Genomic DNA, 23,329 nt, shown 5'->3' with positions numbered 1-23,329 from the left:
TGTTGTGGTTAGCTCCTTCTTGCCAACCAATGAGGAGCTCCAAGATTCATCAGAATTATTCCACTGACGTGGAGGCAGCCGCCAACCTCCTGGTCAATTTGCATTGGTGAGCCTCCTCCACCCACTCTCGCTAGGCTTCTGTTTCCATCATGATGATGTGGCTCTGGAAGCTGTGGGACTCTTCTATGAATTGGCCAAGGAGAAGTGCAGGGCTCTGAGCATCTCTTGAAGATACAAAACGAGTGTGGCAGCAGTGCTCTATTCCAGGACATCCATAAGTCACCTTACGATGAGTAGGGTAAAACCCTGGATGCCATGGGAGCCGCCATGGCCTTGGATAAGAAGCTGAACCAGGCTCTTTTAGATCTTCATGCCCTGGGTTCTGCCCACACAGACCTCCATATCTTGACTTCCTGGAGAGCGACTTCCTCAATGAGGAAGTGAAACTCATCAAGAAGGTGGACAACCACCTGACCAACTTTGATAGGCTGGCTGGCCCCCCAGGCCAGGCTGGGCAAATTCCTCTTCCAAAGGCTCACCCTCAAGCATGACTAGGAGCCTACTGAGCCCAACAACTTCTGAAGGATCCCCCTCATAGTGTCAGGGCTTCTGCCTGAGCCTCTCCCTCCAGCCTCTAGGCGGCTTTTTAACCACCTTGGAGCTTCTTCTCAAGCCTTGGACCAAATGGAAACAAAACTTTTTGCAGTAAAAAGAGAAAGAGAGAGAGGACAACTTTGTCCCAACATTAGGCATTTCTACTAGCTGGCAATTTCGAAAACTGGAATAAGGCAATGCTTGTAACCTGTCCAGATGTGTAAGGAGGTTTGAAGACAGATGTCTCCACCGGAGAAGTGACCACTTTCTATTATATAAAATTTTTTTTGTGACCGGGTTCCACACTGTTGCCCAGGTTGAGTGCAGTGGCACCATCATGGCTCACTGCAGCCTCGGCCTCCCAGGCTTAAGTGATCCTCCTGCCTCAGCCTTCCAAGTAGCTGGGACCACAGGTGAGTGCCACCATGTCTGGCTAATTTTTATCTTTGTAGAGACAGGGTCTTGTTATGTTGCCCAGGCTAGTCTCAAACTCCTGGACTCAAGGGATCCTCCTGTGTTGGCCTCCCAAAATGCTGGGATTTATAGGTGTGAGTCACTGCACCCAGCCTCCACTTCATATTAAACGACTGCTGTTGTCTTTCAACTCAAAGATCCTGAATTCCTTGTCTTTTTTGTTTTCTTACCTCAAGGAGCTCCTCTCTGGTTCTCCAAAATGCTCTATCCGGGTATTCAAGATGGTAAGGAAGACCACAGGGACATTTGCATATAATTAGATTATGAAAGACTGAGGTTTGAATAAACTGTGCAGACTATTTACAGACAATTTTCAGGTTAAAATTACATCACGGCTCCCCTTACAGTCATCATCCTTTGATTTCTCTCTTCTGTTTCTCCTCCTGCACCTATTTACATTGACCCAGATCAAATCTAATCAAATCAGCTAGCATTTGTGGAGGGCTTACTGTGAGCCAGGCACTGCGCTAGATGCAGATGCTTACCTCGGAAGCCCACTCAGAGAAGGCTGGGCTCAAAGAGTCAGGGTTGGGGAGCATAAGGAACACCACGGCCTGGGATGAATTCTCCAAGGCCACAAATGCTCACTCCCCATTCAAGCAGGCCCAGTGTAGAGAATAAAGATAGCAAATTCCCTGGATACACTCCCTAGAATTGTCGCTTCAATGCTCAGATCAAAAGCCAAGACTGGGCAGGATCCTGGGAATTCCAGGATGTGTGTACATGGCTTCCACGACAGTACAAAAGGCAAAGTTCTCAGGCCAAGGAAGACAGCCGTTGGTTCCTGTGTAGACAGGGTGGGTCATGCTGAGCCAGGAGGAGAGACACAGATAAGCCCTGCCTGCCTCAGGGCCCTTGTCCATGCTGTTCCTTTGACACTGAAGGGCTTTTCATGTCCCCCCTGCCTCCTCATCCCAGCCCCACAGAGTCCCTTCTTCTTGCTTCTAAAGGACAGCTTAAAACTCCCTTCCTTCAGAAAGCATTCCCAGATCCACCAGAGGAAGTTGGGCACCTTTCCGTAGCATCTTCAGGCTTTCCTGTGTAACATTTTTCATAACTATAACCAATAACTGTTTGTGCAATTGCTTTCTCTCTAGACTACAAGTTCCTTAGGAGCAGGGAACTTGAATGAATAAATGAATGAATGCCATAAGTCATAAAAAGAAGAAAAAGGTAACTGGAAGCAGGAGAAGCAGAAACTAAAGCACCAAAGATAGAGGTTTGGCTGGAGCAAACAGAAAACCAGACGGGCAGAGCCAAGGGTCAGGTACAGACCAGGTACAGAAGCAGCAAGGTAAGACTGTGAAGACAAGGCTTGCAAATGCGGGATTTCAACAGCGTCCCCTTGAGGTGAGGTGTGGGGCTCCTTTCCTGGGCATGGGGCAAGCTTTAGAGAGGAGGACTCCCACTAGAGCTCCCATGGTTTCCAGCACAAACAAGATAACCTTCCTACAGCAGAATGAACCACCCAATATAAATGAGGCTGTACACGGGTTTACGGGACATCTGTCCTCAGACCACAGGGACCTGAGATCCCTACTTAGCAAGGTTGCCATGTCTCACTTACAGCTGCCCTGATCTTCTGTCTGGTTTGTTTTTTTGTTATTGTTTGTTTGTTGTTTTTTGTTTTTGTTTGTTTCTTTTTTTTTGGCTTCGTTCTCCCTCCCCCACTCCCCAGGCTCTCCCCAACCCCCCGCCTGCAACTATAGCTAAGGGAACTCCATTAGCTTCTATCTCCATTACCTGGTCATCTGATTATCTGATACCCTGGGTTTTCTTGGTTATTCAGTTGAGAACTCTGGGGGAACTTAAAAGATGGAAGAAGGATGGTGTGTCTCAAGTTGAAGGCAGAGTCCTATCTTACAACACAGCTGGGTGTGGTCTGATTAATTGCATTACACCAGGAAAGACAGCAGGGGTTCTGAGATCAGGAATTAGACATCTACTCAGGTGTGGCAAGCCCCAAGGGGAGAGCAGAGCCATCAATCCAGGGGCCACATGAGAGTTGGGACCAGATATTAGCTCTGGGGCTTCAGCAGGAAATATTAGGGGTCACCAGCTAGGTAGACGGGCAGAGATGCACATAAGAAATAAGTCAAATACAGGCAACACACAGAAGTCCCAGCAGGCAGGAAGACACCTTTGGGAATGTCTGTTTATAGGAAGCAAGCTAAAAGGACAAGATATAATCCCCGAGGAGACCGGAGGCCAGGACAGGACACTTGTCTGAGGAATGAATGTCCTCAGATTCTGAGGGTCTGAGTAGAAGGAAAATAACCAAGGAAGGACTTAGGGACAAAGGCATATGTCAGACGATTCACTTGTCAGACTGAGGCACAAGATTAGGGACAAGAAGCAAGCCGCCAGGGTGACAAGACCAAATCAACACAGTTGGACTGCAGCAGCTTAAATTCTTCCTGCCTGAAGTCAGAATTGATCCTAGAGCCTGGGGCAGAGCTGAGCCTGCAGATCTGGCAGCCAAGTAGATTCAGCTCAGGGAGAAGAGAGGCGCAAAGCCTGGGAACCAGGTAAAGCCTGACAGATGGAACACAAATGATGCCCAGTTCTGCTCCAGCTGTTTTTGATAGCCTGACTTCTTGCTCATAGGTTCAGGAAGGATGAAGAATGGGCTGACATGGCCTTGGAGAGCAGCTGCTTTTGCAAGGAGTGGGGGAGAGGAGGTGTGTGGATGCAGATTTGCAGAGCACTCTGAGTGTCTTGAGGGGGCATGGGTATCTTATCAACTGAGAGGAGAACCGTAATTCAAATGGAGAAGAGGGGCTTCAGTCCTCCATTTGCAATAAGAATATGGCCCCTCCAAGAAGACTGGGAAAGCATGTCCTGCTGTATGAAATCACTTTATATGTGGTCTCTTTTCTTACTCTGTGTATTTGCTTGGTTTCTCTCTTCCTCATGAGAAAAAGAGCAAGGGCTTTTTCTATCTTGTTCGCCTCTGTATCCTCAATGTTTGTAATAGTTGGAACCCAATAAGTATTGGTTGAGTAAATGAATGCATACATGCATGAAGGAATCAATGAAGTGACGCATGGTTCTGCAGTTATCATGCAGGCTACTTCTCAGGACTCATGAAAGAAAATCTTGCTCCACGTTGCCTGGGAGATGCCTGGACCCCAATCACCCTCACAGGTCCAGGAGTGCTGGTCTCTACAACAAACCCATCTACTGACTCTTTAACTGAGGAGAGTAAAGCCCAAACCAAGGTTAGGCTCCCACGTCCACATGTCTTCAGACTGCGTCCTCCCTGGCAAGTTTGAGTTGGGACTGTCCATGTGTGTTTGTGAGAATCTGAAACAGCTGAGGAGAGAGACCTTGACCAACTGGGAAGGACTGGCAATTCATGGATATCCACATCCAGGCGACATGCAGGATGTGCTGGCATTCGGGATCCTGGGTGAGGAACCCAGGAACAATTCATTACGTCATGCAGCTCTGGCAGGGGAAGTCACCACTTTAAGTGAAATGTTCCAAGAAAAGCAAAAAGTAACAAGAACAAAACAGAAAATCAGGGTTAGTGATGGAAATTCATTGATTTGTCTTGTGGGTGTAAATTACAAATGGGTTGGAAAGACAGTAGGTAGTAGTACTGGAAGCTGTTATGGGGGAGCACAGCTCTGGCAGAGCTTCACTTGTTGGCTGAGTACCTACTGTGGTCCAGCACTGTATCGGGTGCTAAAGATATTATCATGAACAAGGGAGACTCAGTGTTTGGAGAGTACAGACACTAAAAGGGCAAACACTAAGATAAGAACTTTAATAGTTCCGTGGACACACAAAGCAGGAGCACTTATCTCAACCTGACAGAGTGAAGCGAGGGCAAGGAAGGCTTCCTAGAAGAAATGACATCCGGGTTGAGAGCTAAATAAGCAAAGAGGGAGGGGAGAGAATTCGAAAGCGGGGGAAGGAATAATGTGGCCCACAACCCGGAGCTAAAAGAAAGCACGGAGCATTTAGGAAACTACAGGGACTTCAGCCTGGTTGGGCTGAAGTGAAAGAGGGAGTGGTGAGAAGCGAGCGGTGAGTGGAGCCTTGATCACAAAGAACCTCCTAAATCAGCTCAAGAAATTTAGATTTCTCACTTTGTCAATGTTGGGATGGGAATGAGGGAAGGTGGGAAGCAGTAATTGAAGGGTTTTAAGAAGGGGAGTATGGGCCGGGCGTGGTGGCTCACGCCTGTAATCCCAGCACTTTGGGAGGCCGAGGTGGGCGGATCACAAGGTCAGGAGATCGAGACCATGGTGAAACCCCGTCTCTACTAAAAATAGAAAAAATTAGCCGGGCGCAGGGGCGGGCGCCTGTAGTCCCAGCTACTCGGGAGGCTGAGGCAGGAGAATGGCGTGAACCCGGGAGGCGGAGCTTGCAGTGAGCCGAGATTGCGCCACTGCACTCCAGCCTGGGCGACAAAGCGAGACTCCGTCTCAAAAAAAAAAAAAAAAAAAAGAAGGGGAGTATGTTCTGGAATAATCTCTATTTCCCCATTGATTCCTTGTGTGTGTGTGTGTGTGTGTGTGTGTGTGCGCGCACGCACGCGCGCGTGAGCGAGTCTTGTTCTGTTGCCAGGGCTGGAGTGCTGGAGTGCAGTGGTGTGATCTTGGCTCACTGCAATCTCCACCTCCCAGATTCAAGTGATTCTCCTGCTTCAGTCTCCCAAGTAGCTGGGATTACAGGTGCCCACCACCACAACTGGCTAATTTTTGTATTTTTATAGAGACAGGTTTTCACCATGTTGGCCAGGCTGGTCTTGAACTCCTGACCTAAGGTGATGCACCTGTCATGGTCCTCCCAAGGTGCTGGGATTACAGGCGTGAGCCACTACACCCAACCCCAACCCCATGGATTCTTCCCACAGAAGGGGGGATCTTTCTGTTTCACCGAGGTGTTCCTAAATCCTCCTCGGGACACTGTGTCCCACTGTCCACATTCCCTGGCACAGTGTCTGACACATAATGGATTCTCAGCACACAGATGTTGCCCCTTGCATGAAGATCATGGTATGATTTAACCGGCCTAAAGGACATGTTGGCTGCTCTCCTCTCCTCGTGTTGGAGGGATAGGGAGAGAAGGAGCCCAAACATATGGGGCAACCAGAGGGAAGCAGTGAAGCCAGAAAGTGGTCCCAGCCTGCAGCAGAGAGTGTGATATACTCGACAGAGCCATATTTTTCTCCTAGGCAGACAGGTAGATGCCATCTCCCAGCATCCCTGAGAGTAAGTGTCACCAGGTGACTGAGTTCCGAACAATGAAATGGGGGCAAAAGAGATGTACTCCTCTTATAGGTCTGGCCCATGGAATCTCTCCTGGCTGGGTGCGGTGGCCCATGCCTGTAATCCCAGAACTTTGGGAGGCCAAGGTGGGCAGATCACAAAGTCAGGACGTGGTGTTATGTGCTTGTAATCCCAGCTACTCGGGAGGCTGAGGCAGGAGAATTGCTTGAACCCAGGAGGCAGAGGTTGCAGTGAGCTGAGATTGTGCCACCACACTCCAGCCCGGGTGACAGAGCAAGACTTCGTTTCTGAAAAAAAAAAATTCTCTTGTATAATCCCAGATCTCCTTTCTCCTCTTCCAGATGAATGAAGAGGAGTCTGAGGGTCTGGAGAGGGGTAGACCACAAGATGGACAAGGCTTTTGTCCCCGAATGGCCACATGCAAAGCCACAAGACTAGGACCAGCTTCGCTAAAATATAATGTGAGTGACTAATCGACTTCTGTTGCTGAGCCACTGACTGAGTTGTAAGGGTTTATCTGCTGTAGCAGATAGCCCTGTTTATTCTAACAGTTATAGCCGTCCCTCGATATACGTGGGAGATTGGTTCCAGGACCCCTGGGTATACTCAAGGCCACACATGCTCAAGTCTACCAGTCAGCTCTGCAGAACTACCTGTAGGAAAACCCAGCGTTCCGTACACGCAGGTTTCACATCTCAGGAATACTCTTTGTATTGAAAAAAAAAAATCCACGTGTAATGGGCCCACACAGTTAAAAGCTGTGTAGTTCATGGGACAACTGCATGCAGCTTCCTTAGCCCCACCTTCAGCAAACTCATTCCAAAAGGCCCAGAAAAGAAACTTAACCTACGCCGAGCGAAGTCTCAGGTCCAATGAGGAGAAGCAAGACAGCACAGAAAATGCCTCTCTCTGAATGAAGGTCTCCTACTGGAAGAACACAGGTCCACCCATGGAGAGAGTCTCAAGACCTCTTTTGGAACATTTTATATTGCTTGTTTGGATGCCCAGTTTATGGAATTAAAAATAAAACCTCTCACTGAAATATGCAACTGACTCAATCACTTAATTCTGTGTTCTCACTACACATAAAAGCTCATACCTTCACATGGATATGAGCATGAAGTTGTTTAGTAAAAAGCACCTAGAAATGAAGTAACACAAGAAATAATATATAGTCAATGAGTTTTATATGGTGAAGAAAACTTTTCCAGTTATTACTAAGACAAGGAGTTATTCTCTTCTTACAAAAAAATAAGTCAGAGACTAAAAAATCCCTGGCAATGCCTCACAATGGCTCAAAGAACACACGAAGCAGAAAGACAGAGTAAAGCTATGGTTTATAAAAAGATAATGTTGTTAGAGTTATAGGTAATTTCATGGAAAATTCATAGAATGAATACACAAATGGTTCAGTATTACATGGACGTGTATAGTAGCTATTATAAACATCAGTAGCTACAGCTACAGAAATACAGTTAATGGAGATTCTGTACTTAGAGGGAAAACTTTAAGAAACTGCTGCCAAAGAGACTGAGAATTTCTTTTTACAACTGGTATAAAAGGAAGCAACCATTCAAAAGTAGGTGGTCTGGCTAAAGCAGCAGGAGATATAGTGAAAGATACAGAACCAAGAAGATGAGAAAAGAATTCAAACAGAAACAGGAACTGGTTGGCTAAAATTTTTAAATTCTTAGTGAGAAAGAAACTGGAGCTAGAACCACATTAAATATAATAGCCTGCTTGGGGTGTGTCTACAGTTAATTCCATCAGATATCATTCAAGACGGATACCTGAACCAATAGACCCTGGCTATAAATCACAGTCTAGTTGATTTTGTCCCAGAGCGGTGAGATCAAATCCGCAGTCCTCTAAATGAATGAAAACCCAACAAGGATTTATTCTGCAAGTGTGTGCATATATGTTATCATTTATTAGAGACCATCTCCAGACTATTAAGGTTCTTCCCCAGCAAGTAACCCTCATGGAATTCCAGTTGTGCCGGATTAATAAATGTGAATCGTGCAGTGGGATTAGTGGGTGGTATCTAGATTCAGGCAAAGCCACCTCTCCACCCTTGCTTCCCTCATCTTGCTCTCCTTTCTTTCCCCAGCCAGCCCCATCTCTCAGATTCTCTTTCTCCTCTCCCCCTGCATCCTCTTCTTTATCACAAGCCCTTGGTTCTCTTTGTCTAGAGACTCCAGAAAGAACGAGCCTGGGCCACCAGGCTATATCTATCACCTGAGTATGTCCTCATCCACTTGGACTGATGGAGTGGGTGCACCTTTCTACCATGAAGGACCCTGACCTGCTGCAATAATCATTCATGATGGTCTCTCCTCCCTGGCAAGGTCTCTGTATCTGCTACGAGAATACTTCCTCATCAAAGGGCCCAGTGTGAACACCAGAGCCTCTCAGCTGTGCCCCCAGCCACAGTGTGAGAGTTTGGCTGCTGTCCTAAGAGATAGAGAGAGCTGAGGGGATGGGAGAAAATACCAGAGAGGAGATTGAAGGGAGACAGTCAATGGGAAGTGTTCTTGCTATTCCTCCTCCCCTCAAGAAGGAGCAACCTGGGATGAGCTGATTGTCCACGCTGAAAACAGCCCTCTCTCTGGGCTGCGAATGCAGAGGAAGTCCCAGCCTTGCCTTCAGAAAGAGAGTGATTTCTGTGCTGTATCTCAGGATCTCAAAGCATCCCTTCAACTAATTATTATGAAGATGTATACTAATCATGAGGCTACAACAGCTTCTTAATACTTGCTCTATTACCAGCTTGAAAAGCAACTCTGAAGGAAAAATCCAACTGTATCTAAAGTGATTGGGGTAGGGAGTAGGGGATGGTGATAGGGGCTGATGCTATCCCTCAGAGCATTGGTAAACCAAAGCAAAAATCACAGGACCTGTGTTTCTTATGAGCAGAAGCAGCAACCAGATCATTCCTACCACCAATATAAAAACATGCACTGGTCCATTTTTCCCCTTCCCCGTCATTCCACTACACTTCCAGCACCTCAAAACTAGGTTCGCTAAGTGAAACAAGCTAGACACAAAAGGACAAATATGGCATGATTCCATTTATATAAGTTATCTAGAATATGCAAGTTTATGGAGATAGACAGCAGATTAGAGGTTACCAGGAGCTTAGGGGAAAGAGGGTAAGGGAGTTGTTGCTTGCTAGAGTTTCTGTTTGAGGTGATTAAAAAGTTTTGGAAATGGATAATGGCCATGGCTGTATAACATTGTGAATAGAGTGAATGTCACAAAGAATACATATAAAATTGGTTACAATGGCAAATTTTATGTTATCTACATTGCACTATAATTTAAAAACTTAATAATAATGTAATGTACCAAAATCATTGAATTGTACACTTTAAATTAATAAATTGTATGGCATGTGAATCATATATCAATAAAGCTATTAAAAAACACCAAAAAACAAGTCTACTAACAATCCTCACTCACAGGCACAAGTCTGTTCCAGCTTCTTTCTTTCTCATTTATTGAGAACGTTTCCTTGCCACGTACTCTGCTAGGTGCTGATGAACAGAATAGACATGGCAGGAATTGTTTAAGTAGCTTAAATCTCCTTTCAAGCATCTGATAGTTTTAGCATTGAGTATGCCTGTAGGTTATTACCTAGGTTTACTGTCCTAACGCTGACCACAGAACTAGATAGCTCCAACTTTATTTCTGAGTCCAGGCTCCCGGGTAGTGCCTGGTTCAGGCAGAGAGGTCTCTGTTTTAATCTCCTCCCTGAGTTCCTATTGCACCAGCCTGACCAATGTCTGTCGTCCTGGAAGTCTCTGCTTCTGTACTAATAAGTCCCTTTCTAACCACCCAAGGTCAATGGTTGCAACCTAAACTCCATCCCACTGCCTGGGGCCCTGATAGCCTGCAGAGAGACCACACTGATATCCACTGCTCATCTGTCTGAACTTGTAAACACCCTCATTCCAATTTACTTTTACCATATTATTCTCCCTTCCGGCAGGTAACTTCGCAACTTTCCCATGGATCCCCTGTTACCAACTTCATATCAGCACTACAACTGAAAAGACCATTATCCAGCCGTACTTGCAAATATGTTGGCTTCCCTATCTATGTTAAGTTCCAGATAGGAGGTTCTGGTACTACCTCATCTCCCTTAACCCCTTGACACCTGAGTAATTAAGCATGGCCACAGAATCTCAAGATATAACAATTATAGTGAGTGCTATTTCTGAAACACAAACATGGTCCTTCCTAGCGCAGGAGATGATGTATAAAACACACAGATATTGGAGTGAAAGTTCTGTACATTGTAATCACCTGGGCGAGCATACTAACCTGGCTGCACATTAGAATCACCAGGAAACCTTTTTAAAAATACTGATTCCTAGACCACAACCCCAGAGATTCTGACTTTAATGGTCTGGAGTGGGGTCCAGGTAGGGGAGAATTTTAAAAGTACCCCTGATGACTCTAATGCATATCCGGGGTTAGGAGTAGCTGATCTAAGAGAAGGGGACCAGATGATGTAGAAATGTATTTGTTCGTTCACTCAGCAAGTAGTTATTGACCACCTACTATGCACCAGCCATAGAGTCTAAGATGCAGTGAGCTAGTCAGTAAAGTTTCAGGTTCTCACGGAGTGTCCAGTGGTTGATGTAAAGCAGGCTCACTGTGCGCTGGTTACCAACTTGTCTGAGTCCAGTGAGACAGAAAACACTCATATGCAGCGAGTTATATGAAGTGGATTTATGACTTCCAGACAGGCAGCAAGGAACAACAAAAGCCTACGATTCATTCCCAGCTGGTCCCTCCAGGCTCAGGAAAGCTGCCGTGGATGGATGGAGTCTCATCAGCACGTGCCCCACTTGCACGGCAGCTAAGAGATTCCGGAAAGCAGCCCATCCTGGGTTTTATTCCCAGGGGCCGCATGACATGCTGGGCTAAAGCACTGAAGGACATCCTGTTTCTAAGGGGGAACTGGAACAGGGCCCAAGCTGCTCCTGTCATTCCCTCCTTATCTCAGGATGTTGCAGTCCCAGAACATCCTACAGTTAGTCTTGAGAACTGCAAGGAAGAAAGGAGAAGAACTGGGTCAGTCTGAGGCCACCTGGAGAACTGTCCTGCCATTGGTGGAAAATGAAAAAGAAAACAAAAAAGTATGATTGTGTAGCTAGAGATAAAGCAACTCTAAAATATATAAAGTGTATTTTTATAATATGAACACAAGTTTCAGGACTCCTGGATTTAGGTTTTTGGAATTTATGAGCAGATTACCGGCATTAGCGGAGTGACAGCGGGGAGCCCACTAGCCTTCAGAGTTAGGCAGGGAGTAGGGAAGTCGTCCTTTAGAGAGAATCAGAAACTCTTTCTCTATCTCTTAATGAGCTTTAAGCCATTCAGAAAACCAGGGTGGTATTTGAAAACACAGCAGCTGTGGTTCCACAGGGGAAAGAGCCAATGACAGAGCTCTCTCTAGAACAGGGCTTTCAAAGTGAAACAGGATAAACAGGTTTGATGGCAGCCTGTGGGAGGCAAGGGGGCATTGAGCCTTCCACTTCCTTCTTTCTACAATTGACTCTTTTTCTCTCACTTCAAGCTGTTAAAAAGGAAACAATATGGAGGGGGTAGGTTTTCCCAACTCATCCTCCCTACCCTGGACTCAGCAAAACTTTGATTAAGAATCCCAGGAGAGCCGGGCTGACTTAAACCTTGCCAATTTATGGGTGAACCAGATCCTGTGAGTCTGTACTGGGATCTGCATACTGCATATTTCTGGAGAAAAAAACAAAAAAACAAAACACACAAAAAACAAAGCAAGATAGCCATTAGTTAGCTCACACTCAAACACAGGGCCAGTGTGTGGCACCGCTATTGCTGCTTTGTGAAAATCCCCTGCTCTCAGGCGGCTTACATTCTGGTAGGAGTATTTAATAATCAAGTGTTAAACAAATAAAACATATATATACATGCAGGGAAGTGGACAGAAAGCCAAGTAGGGTACCATTTTAGATGGTGTTTTTAAGGAAGTTCTTTCTAAGGAGGTACCATCTGAGAAGTGGTATGAATGAAGTAAAAGAATGAATTCGAAACTCCTAACAAACAGAAAGTCTATCACTAAGATAAGGCTCTTTCTTTTACTCATTCAAATTAAAAAAAAAATCTCTCCTCTTCTAACCAGCTTTAACCAAATTCGCTTCCTAAAGAGCTTCCTTCAGTGGTTCTGGATTACAAGTCACCTGGACCTGGGATCTTGCTGTCTGCCCATCTCAACAATATGCCCCCTTCTGTAAATGTCTTCCTATAAACAATGCCCATGGTCCATAATTTCTGCTTCTGAGTTCAAACTTCCTTATAAAGCTGCAATCCACCAAACTGAGGCCTTCCAGTGCCTCCAGCCAGTTCTTACTCATATTCACAGATGGAACTAGAAACCCCTTTCCAGGTGCTGTTTCATCCTATACCATATGTTAACTGAGGGAGGCTGGTTTCCCAGAGGCAATCACAGCCACCAACTCATCAACCATGATGCTCCCTGCAAGCCCTGTTGGCTAAAACTGGGTGAGCAGAGGGAACTCCTCAGACAGCTTTCTTCTCCCAGAGTCCAGGCACACGAGGTCAAGGTCTCTTCTGTTCCCCAAGGAAAAATTGTTGGGAAGTTCTTCTGTGTACTTGACTTTAGTTTCTTTTGTTCTAATATCACTCTTTCTATTGCTCTTACTTGTGTTTCAGCCATGAGCTGGACAGCAAAGGGGCAGGCCTTGCTCAGCCAAAATTTACCTACAAACTTCTCTTGCTTATTCTGTAAGTGAAGAAGAGGCCCGAGTAAGTGGTAGAGGAGAAGACAAAGGTGGAGCGAAGCCTTAATAGCCATTCGTCCTGTGGTTTTGGAGTTCAGAGCTGGTGGGCATGTCACAGCCAGAAGGATGATATAGACAAATTGGATAAAACTCAGGAAAGAGTAACACACCAAAAAAAAAAAAAAAAAAAAAAAAAAAAAAGATGATGAAGAGGCTGGAGGGATTGAATGATGAGGAAAGATTAAAAGAACTAAATATGGACAGACTGGCTAAACGCCGATTAAAAGCAGCGATCAGAACTGTCTGCGGGTATCTGAGCACCAGCAGGGAAGAGGGGCCGCACTAGCAGGTGTAGGGTCAGGCAGGGGGGAAGTGAGGTGGACTGCGAATAAATGAAGGGAAAGTGTTAGTGGCAAACTGCTGGGTAGTAAAACAGCCTCTATAAAGGAAAAAGGTGGGAGGGAGTCTGGACCAGGAGATAGAGGGGTAGTGGGTATAGAAAAGGGGGACATTTAACATATGGACCTCCCTCTGAGACATCTAAATATACTCAATGATGTTAGGCAAATTCTGGGGTGGGGAGGTGGGGAGAAGGTGTGCTCCATGGAGGAGACCTGAGGTGTGTCACATGGGCCATGTCCTTATCTAACATCTAAGCTATAGCAGTGAGTCCTGCAGGCCTGGATCCAGGATGGTCAGAGACCAGGAAGGATAGGACCATCAGTTGGAGCACTGGGACAACACAAAGATTACGCCATGTGGCTGTCCAGCTGATAGTGACCTCTGATGCCGCTTTTTATTTTAAAAGTAAAATCCTGAACCAGAAATATTCCCCCTTCTGCAGAGAAAGAGGCAGCTGGTCAGCTTGACAGGCGGAAACTGCAGCTTTCTTGTTAATGTGCAATCCTGAAACGGTGATGTATGGCTGGTGATAGATCATGTTGGGTTTCCGGAGAGCAGGGAAGGCTAAAGCCGGAGCCTAATTCATGATGCATGAACGCATTGATCTTCTTGGCTCTGAAAATACAGTGTAATGAACCCCCGCTAACACATCATTTTTATTCCACTGCACCTCGCTAATATCTAATGATTTCACCTTCTACTGTGATCAAACATAATTGTATGGGAGTTTCAACTTTGTTCTTTGATATGGGAACACCGCTGCCCAGCACTGTTTTGCTCTTTACTATTGGTAGAGCAAGTCTGAAACTTACACACATGATGATTAAGATCCTACAGAACGGTCTTACGTCCTTTTGAGCGCCCTGTGTGTTTACATGTTCATAACGTGTGTGTCTGTGTGTATGCAGGTAAGTTCAAGAATGTGTTATATGCTTATGTTAAACCAAAAACTAACTGAAGGCAAGAAAGATATTCAGAAGCAGGTACATCTTCCCTGGCGTGGTAATACTCTTTCCCACCAATTGGCCCTTGGGAAATGGCAATTACTTGGAATGGAGATTACCTTGCAAATGTTATTGTTTGCAGAATCTCATCTGCTGATGGAAATCACTATAATAATTTGGTTTGAAGTCCATGAAGCTTCTGGAGCTCCTCTTGCCAGCCTGTCCTTGACAGCATCATATCCTATGTGCATCTCATGTTTCTTGGACAGAGTTTTTTATTACACTGATCCATTCTCCATTTTAAGAGAGCTTTTTGGAAAAAAAATTAATATTAATTTTATAACTCTAGCCATCTGGCCTGAAGTTAGTTTGTTTCTGATGAAGGAACATTTACAGCCCTTCTGTGGATGAGTTGGGCTCTCCTTTGCCAGCGCTGTGCTTGGAAGCAGGGCACCAGGGCTGAGTCCCAATTCTGACACTTGCTAACTGTGTGACCTTGGCCAAATCACTTAACCAGTTATCTCATCTGAATCTCAGTTTCCCCCAGATAAAGAGAAACTCTAATGCTTTTCTATGTCTGAATACAGGCAGCTGAACCAGATGATTTTTAATGTCTCTTGCAGCTCAAAGATTTATGATTCTGTGATACCTGAACACACTCTTTCACTCCTCTGCATCTCTAAAGTTCCTTTCTTTCTTATGTCTCTAGAGTTTGGGGTTCCTTAAACATCCCGATCCTCCTCACAATGAGGGTTGGATGTGAGCAAATCATAACCTCACAACTTGGATAAACAGAGAGAGCTGCACTTCTGGTGTCTTTTGTTTTGTTTTTAATCTTAGTCTTGATTTAAAACAACGACAACAACAAAAGAATGACAACACAAGAGTGAGTTAGGCAGAATGGTGGCCCAATTACTTAGATTCTTTAAAGAATCTGTAGCAATATTAAGTTAATGCAAAACTTGGTTCTCAAGGTCATGCTCCTGTACGGCTTAATAGGTAAAACTTTGACCCCTACCCAGGCCTTTGATTTTGGCCTGCACTCCGTTCCATGGGGAAGTGGTGGAAGGTTATTACATAAAAAGCTGATATTCCAGAGAAATACAGTCCAGAACTTGTGATGCAGGTCAGGGTACAGTATCTGACTGCAATCAATATGCACTTAAATGTTTGGATCATCTAAACCTCCACTTAGCACAAAGGATCTCCAGAGAGAACTTTCTTCAGAGCAGAGAAATTACTATTCCAGAGCTGTGAGTCTTCTTGGCCCATTTGTGTTTCAAGGGAGATGCTGGTGAAAGGGGCAAAGGAGGTCTCTTTGGGATGAATTGGCTGAACAGTAAATAGTCTAGGGGATAAAAAGCCTTGACTCTAATTCTGGCCACCACTGCCGAGAACAACTTGGCCCAACTCCTAATTATTCTCTCTCACTCTCTGCCTCTGCAATGGGGGTAATTATTGAAATATGTTAACAAGGTGTGTTGAGATCATTGGATAGAAGACAAATATCATTTATACTCACAGACTTGACAGAGATAGAAGAGAAAAAGCGTTAAAGTTCCAGCCACTCATTGTTCTAATGCTGAAACTTTGAAAGAATGGAAAATGTCATCTATTTACTTAATCTTTGGACTCCCAAACCTAAATTCCAGAATAGGGTTCACATTCCCTGTTTTAACCTTCAATGAGTCACAGTCCAAAACTGGATTAGAACTAGAATCTTTTTCTTGTTACTTTACCAATTCCTTGAGAGAGATAAGAAATGGAAAGTAGAAAGAAGTGGATAGACCCCAAGGAGCTCAGGATCATGAACTAAAATACGGGGGTGGGGATGCAGAGCTAGACATGGGGTTGAAGGAAAGGAGCAATACTGGCTCCTGGTTAGGGGAGGAACAGAAAAAAAAAAAACAGATCCATAGATAGATGGATGTGTATTATAATTATTATAATACTTATAGATGTCAATTATTATATAGGTGTTATAATGCTTATATATGTCAATTCATGTTTTCTTTCTTTTTTCTTTCTCTTTCTTTTCTTTCTCCCTTCTTTCTTCTCTCTCTCTCTCTCTCTCTCTCTGTCTTTCTTTCTTTCTTACAGTCTAGCTCTGTTTCCCAGGCTGGAATACAGTGGCATGATCTTGGTTCACTGCAAACTCCACTTCATGGGCTCTAGCCATCTTCCCACCTCAGCCTCCTGAGTAGCTGGGACTACAGGTGCGCACCACCATGTCCAGCTAATTTTTGTACTTTTTGTAGAGACAGGGTTTCACCATGTTGCCCAGCCTGGTTTCAAACTTAAGTACTCAAGCTATCCACCCTCTTTGGCCTCCCAAAGTGCTGGGATTACAGACATGAGCCACCATGCCCAGCCTCATACGTTTCCTTAAAGCAGGCCTAAATGATGAGGAAAAGATCTTTGGTTGGGAATGAAACTTAATTATAGGCAATATCCCAGTTTAGAAAAATGTTAGTGATGAGTGATTTTGAAAGAGTAGCAGCAAATAAAAAGGACGGACTAGCGACAAAGTCTTAAATTGTAAGAGAAGAGTTGGGTAAGACATAGGCAGAGCTTATTGGTCTTGTTCAGAGATCGAATACCAGAACGAGCAACTGAAAGAGCTAGAAAATCTCCTACAAAAAATGTGGAAGTGAGATACCTTTTCCTGTGTGATTTGTATATGCTACTCCGTAGAGCCTTAATACTTTGCCAGATAACCTGGTGAGGTTCCTTGCAGGTCTAGAGTAAATAAAGGTGAATCTTGGCTTAGCATACAGATCAGTGAATTCTTTTGGTAGGTGCCTCTTGTTCCATCCATTCGTCATTTGGAGTTTTAGGACACTTTCCCTCCACAAAAGTATTAAATGTATTTTTTACAAAAAAAAAAAAAATACTCAAATGTTAATGCAAAACCTGGGGTAGAAGAAAGATGTCAAATAGCTGAGCAATGCTCTGAAGGCACGATGTCTGTGCTGAAGGATTTGACCCCAGTAATCTAATTTGCTTTAAATTTGAAATGATCCTTCATTCTCTTATTATAAGGCTTCATGTCGTTGGCTCATAAAGATTACAATTTATTTTCTTCCAATTGTAATAAATCCAATTCAAGCACCCTCTTGACTTGAAATTCGTCACAACAACACACAGAGGGCAATGCTCCCCTGATGTGCCTCTTGGGGAGGGCATTCTAGTCTCGTCTGCTGGAGAGAGATGATGCAAGACTATATAGTGAGGCTCTCTCCCTTCCCCTTTCTCCCCCCAACTTCAATATAATCTGCGAAAAGAATACTGTGTCTAAATTATAGCTGATTCCTCATTATCCAGCAGTAAAAAGGTTAGGCGAGCCAGAAAGCCAGACTGACTGCAGCTTCACATTTTATCTTTCCGCCTGGGAACAGTTCAGTTTCTCAAATCCATTTGAAAACACTTCAGCTCATTCCATCCAATCTAGGGATTTTTAACCTTTCTCTTCCTTTATTTTCTGTTCTTTTTCTTTTTTAACTGGCAGCTTAGAATTATAACTGACCAGCCTATATCCTGCATATCTGTCTATCTGTCTATTGATTAGTCATGGGTCTAGTGTCTTACAACAGAACTTGACTTTTGGATAACATTTGGTATTGATTCAAAGCTAAATTGGATAGATCTTTGAAGGACTGGGTTGTACTATTGAGGGGCTTTTGAGTGATAAATCATCATAATAATTACAGCACTTGGTATGAACTTAGTAATCATAAGGCCTCTGGCACCCAAAGATGTCTTTTTGCCAACCAGTAACTATCTTGATATGAATGGGAAACTCGAGCTTCAAACTACCACAATTTGTTACTTTAATATGAGCTGAAGGAGGAGCCTGAAGATGGAGAGCAAAGGACGAAGAATGAATATGAGTGCTCTAGAGACAGTAACCCCAAGCCAGTTAGCACAGGTAAGTCTACAGGTATAATCTCTATTAACAAAAACGACACATCCCATCACTTCTATGTGATAAACATCATTACCAGGGCTGGGCACGGTGGCTCACGCCTGTAATCCCAGCACTTTGGGAGCCCGAGGTGGATGGATCACCTGAGGTCAGGAGTTTGAGACCAGCCTGGCCAACACAGTGAAACCCTGTCTCTACTAAACATACAAAAAATTTAGCTGGGTGTGGTGGCACCCGTCTGTAATCCCAGCTACTCAGGAGGCTGAAACACATGAATAGCTTGAACCTGGGAGGCAGAGCTTGCAGTGAGCCAAGATCATACCCTTGTACTCCAGCCTGGCAACAGAGGGAGACTTGGTCTTAAAAAAAAAAAAAAAATCATTACCAGACATAGAAATACATGGGCAGTAGAAAGTGCGTGCCAAGATTCTAGGCAAAAAGGGTTATGACTAAAACAGTATTAAATAGTAGTCAAAATATAAAATGGTAACTAAAATAACTAAAGAAGGCATCAGGAAACTTAAACTGTCTTGTCTCCCTGGGAAAAACAGAAGGAAGGGGAAGAGCCAGATTAATGTTGTGGGAGCACTGGCAGAAGAGAAGAGAAGAGAAGAGAAGAGAAGAGAAGAGAAGAGAAGAGAAGAGAAGAGAAGTGACTTAACCCCCAGAGTGGTTCTCAATGTTGGTTATGCCTCAAAAGCATCAGTGGGGCTTTTAAGGAAACAGTTTCCTTCCCAGAGGCTCTGAGTCAGCTCTGGGGTGAGATCCAGGGAAACTCATCCCACCAGGTGTGGTGCTGCACATCCACGGTTGGGAACCACTGCATTAGATGGTATGTTAAATGACGAGAACAATGCCTTGCCCAAGTGGCATCTCCAGGGGCCAGTGGAGTCCCTGATTCATATTATATATACAAAAATGTTTACCTGAACGACTGACCAAATGACAGACTGACAAATGAAATGAATAAATAAGCATTTATTAAGTGTCCATGAAGTACAGGATCTGTCCTAAGAGCCTTATTTATAATATCGCTTATCATTTTCACAGTTTCCAGTGAGGAACATGTTATTTCTATCTCAAAATCCAGGCACCCAAGACACAGAAAGGCCAAGTAATTTGTCCAAGTTCATATGCTAGATTGGAAGAAGGAGCCCAGCCTCGAGTCAGGTAGGAAAGGGAGGGGAGGGGGCAGAGAGAAAGTCTGGAACCCTGATTGTTTCAAAATTTCTATAGAGGGGCTGCAGTCATGGCAATCTGGCTGGGTGGAGTTTGAGGACTGTCCTCAAATTCTGTTTGCAAGGAAAGCACATTGATTTTACCTATATTTTTAGCTGGGGAAATTGAGAGGCTGTTCATGGAGATTCTGGGAGCCTCCCACACCCACCTCATCCTATCTGACACCCCACTAAGCCACTTGTCTGGAAGAAAGAATTTGACAGTTCCCAGCTCATTCGTCTAATATCTCGGGGAAACAGAAGATATCCCAGGATTCTCTTAACTTCCCTCATTTCTCTCTGTCTGGCAGCTAATGCCTGAAATTTATGCTAATGAAGAAAAAGTTTTGGTTCCCATAATTAAATATGAAAGACTTAAAATACAGATGTGATTGTACACTGAAGCTCATTCATGCTAAAGTCAATCTACCAACAAGAGCAAATGACTGATAGCAGGCACTTTCTTACTTTGAAAAGGAAAAGGAGGAAAGAGAACACCTGACATTTGCCACTGAGGTGGAATAAAGGAATCGTCTTTGCCTTTACAGGTTTGCCTGCGATGAGCCCTATTTACATTCACCTGGGAGGGGACAAACAGAGGCTGTGCTCAGAGGTATTTTTGTCATGGGCAGCTGTGAATACATGCAGCTTTTCTTCAAATGATTTATGAAGGGTTTTTTGTTTGCTTTTAAAATGTGGAATAAAAGAGCTTCATTCCCAGAGGCTTCATTAACCGAGGTACCACCATCCCCAAAGCTGTCTATAGAATCTGCAATGCGCTGGAATTATTCAAGTGGGAGTCCAGGCCTGCAAATGAAGAGGCTCTAGATCAGGAAGCTCAGCTTTGCCCCCAGCTGGTGGGGGTCCTTGTGCAAGTCCCTTATTCTTTTGGTGCCTCATCTGTAGAACTAGAACAATTGCACCTGTGTTCGTGGGATATTTATCAAATGTCAACATGTGAGGCGCTTTTCCTGCGTTATCGCCATTAATCGTCATGCCACCACCATGAAATATGCACTCTTATTTTTCAATTTTAGAAATGAAGAAATGAATCTTAGGGAGCTTAAAGTGAGTTGTCCAAAGTAGCACAACTAGTAATTGGAAGATTGGTTACGTCAACTAAGGCCTATCTGACCCTAGAGTCTGCTGTCTCAGATACACAATGTCATAATGAATGCTACTCCATGGAAGGAATTATCTGGATAAAGAGAAATGATCTGGCTAAGCATTGCTTTGAACAGTTATACATTCATATTCACATATATTGTGATATATGCACATATGTATATATAAATGTAGATATATGAGATATATATAGATATATGGATATATAGATATATAGATAGGCCCCCATTTAGCACTGTCCCATGCAACCCAGATTAGTTCTAACATTATTTATTTCTAAATCCATTTCTTGACACCAGTGGATTTTAAAATGTGGCACCGAGGTCAGCAGTCAGTCTTGGCATCACTTGGGGACTTGGTAGATCAGAAATGCAGATTCTGGGGCCCCACCCCACATTACTGAATCAAGAACTCAGGGAGTGAGACTCAGTATTCCGGTATTTTGTGGGGGTAGTGGAGGGAAGGGGTGCCAAGCTTCCATGTCCTCCCTTGGTGCACCACCCTCCAGGAACCTCCACATGTCTGGCTATCTAGAAGCTCCAGTCATCTAGGCTTTAACAAGCCCTCTGGATGATTCCGATGTATGTTCACGTTTGAAAGCCACTGAGCATTGTTGAGCTAACATGGCAGACAGTCCATTCTCAGCCAGGAACTATAAAGGCACCAGACTGCAGTGCACTCAGCCATTGAGCTCTTCATTGTCATATAAAGAAACCTATAGCTTCTCTTCTTGTTATTTCATTTTGTATTCTGGCAACTGGTTTTGACTCTCAATGACTAAAAAAATCGTGCATGTAATATGCCGGCTTTACCCCAGGGCAACAGAGGATGAGTATTAAAACAAAGCCTTCCCAGAAAATCAAGGGGTGTTCAAAGAAATGGTCCAGAAAACTGGGAATTATAGATGAGTTGATACTTTTATGTTATGGAGGGCATGGTAAGCATTAATGCATTCCAGGACAATTGACCAGCATTTCTAGAAAGAATAGCAGAAAGACATTGGTTGAAGACATGTCATGGCATGGGGATTTGAAGAAAACCGAAGAGGTATTACAGAGAACCCTACCATAGACACGATGCTACAAGGTGTGCGTGTGTGTGCACGCATGTGGGCACGTAGCCATATTACTTACCATATCTTTGGCATATAACATGGACTTCAGAATCAGTCCATGTTCCTAGTTGGTTTCTGGTTGGATCCACCACTTCCTAATGGTTACCTTGGGTAAACTACTTAATATTCCCAACCTCCAGTTTCCTTATCTGGGGAATGTGGGTAAAAATAGTATAACCCTAGTACAGAGAGTATTATTTTGATACAGCACTTAGCATAAACCCTATCATGTACATGGTAATTGTTCAATAACTTTTAATTATTATCAATATACATAGTAGCCATATTGATACTGCTTCCTTAAACTAGGAAAGCTTCTTCAAAAAAATGAGTTTTCAGTCTGGGTAGAATGGCTTGTGCCTATAATCCTAGAGCTTTGGGAGGCTGAGGTAGGAAGATGGCTTGAGTTCAAGACCACCCTGGGCAACATAGGTACACCCTATCTCTACAAAACATTTTTAAAATAAGCTGGGCATGGTGTCATACACCTATAGTCCCAGCTACACAGGAGGCTGGGGCAGGAGAATAGTTTGCAGCCAGGAGGTCGAGGCTGCAGTGAGCTGTGATCGTGCCTCTTTACTCCAGTCTGGGCAATAGAACTAGACCCTGTCTCTTTAAAATAAATAAATAAATAAATAAAGATGAGTGCTCAGGTGAGTCCCCAAGGAGAGGAAGGCAGTACCTAATAGAATCCAAAAACAGCCTCAGAAGTTTTCACTTGCGCTTGTTCATGGCTGATGCTTGCCTTCTTTGTGAGAAGACCTCTTTTCAGTAATTGTTTCCTCCTAATCTTGTGGTTTGCTAAGCATGGCCCCTTCCTCAATCTTTCATAGAGTCATAACTAGTTGCCTTGCTAGAGTCTCCATTTCTTTCTCCTTTTCAAAGCTACCTCTTTCGAATTTTGTTTTGTCTCCACTTTCTGATCTCCAGCTTTGGCTGTTTCCAATCATTTGGTCAGTAAGATCTCCTGGGATCTTTTTTGCAGCCTTTGGGATTCTTTTGACTGCATCTATGCATGTCTGCTTCAGTAGACAGTTATCCTCTGAAAGATTTTTCTTTTTTCTGAAGGAAAGGCTGAGCTGGATTCTACTCACAGCACTTTGCTACTTGCTTGTTGCCCTTTCCATGCAGCTGCTGTGGCTCACTTCTTTGGCACCAAGCTAAGCCTTATTACAGCACAAACTCTAGTGCATTGTACACTGTAGGTGCTTAATGAATGCTTGTGGCTTGACTAGGTCACATAGAATGTTAACATTTTAATATAAAAGAAAAAAGAAGAGGTAGAGAGGTCAGCCCCTGAAATTGCAAAAGAATTTGGAAAGGAAGTGACACAAATAAGAGGGTGTAAAGAAACAAAAAGGAGACAGATGGCCTTTCCCAGATTTTTTTTTTTTTTTCATCACAGATAATGACCTAGAGAGGGGAATACAGGGTGAGAAGACAATGCTAAGAGTCATAAAACCCTTGTCCAGAGCTGATCCTGCTTAAGGCCTCACCACCAGG

At 44.1% G+C, this 23,329-nt stretch overlaps 1 long non-coding RNA gene across 1 annotated transcript; it reads left to right on the top strand.

The window, feature by feature from the left end:
• Window positions 1-3,875: 3,875 nt before the first annotated feature.
• On the top strand, window positions 3,876-7,360 carry LOC135967285 (uncharacterized). Its single transcript, XR_010581269.1, has 2 exons — window positions 3,876-4,596; window positions 6,653-7,360. It is a non-coding gene; the product is annotated as an uncharacterized lncRNA (long non-coding RNA).
• Window positions 7,361-23,329: the final 15,969 nt, after the last annotated feature.

This window comes from Macaca fascicularis, chromosome 14 (genome assembly GCF_037993035.2).
Source record: "Macaca fascicularis isolate 582-1 chromosome 14, T2T-MFA8v1.1".
NCBI lineage: Eukaryota > Metazoa > Chordata > Mammalia > Primates > Cercopithecidae > Macaca > Macaca fascicularis.
The sequence above is the reverse complement of the archived record's forward strand: the minus strand, read 5'-3'. Positions and strand labels throughout refer to the sequence as shown.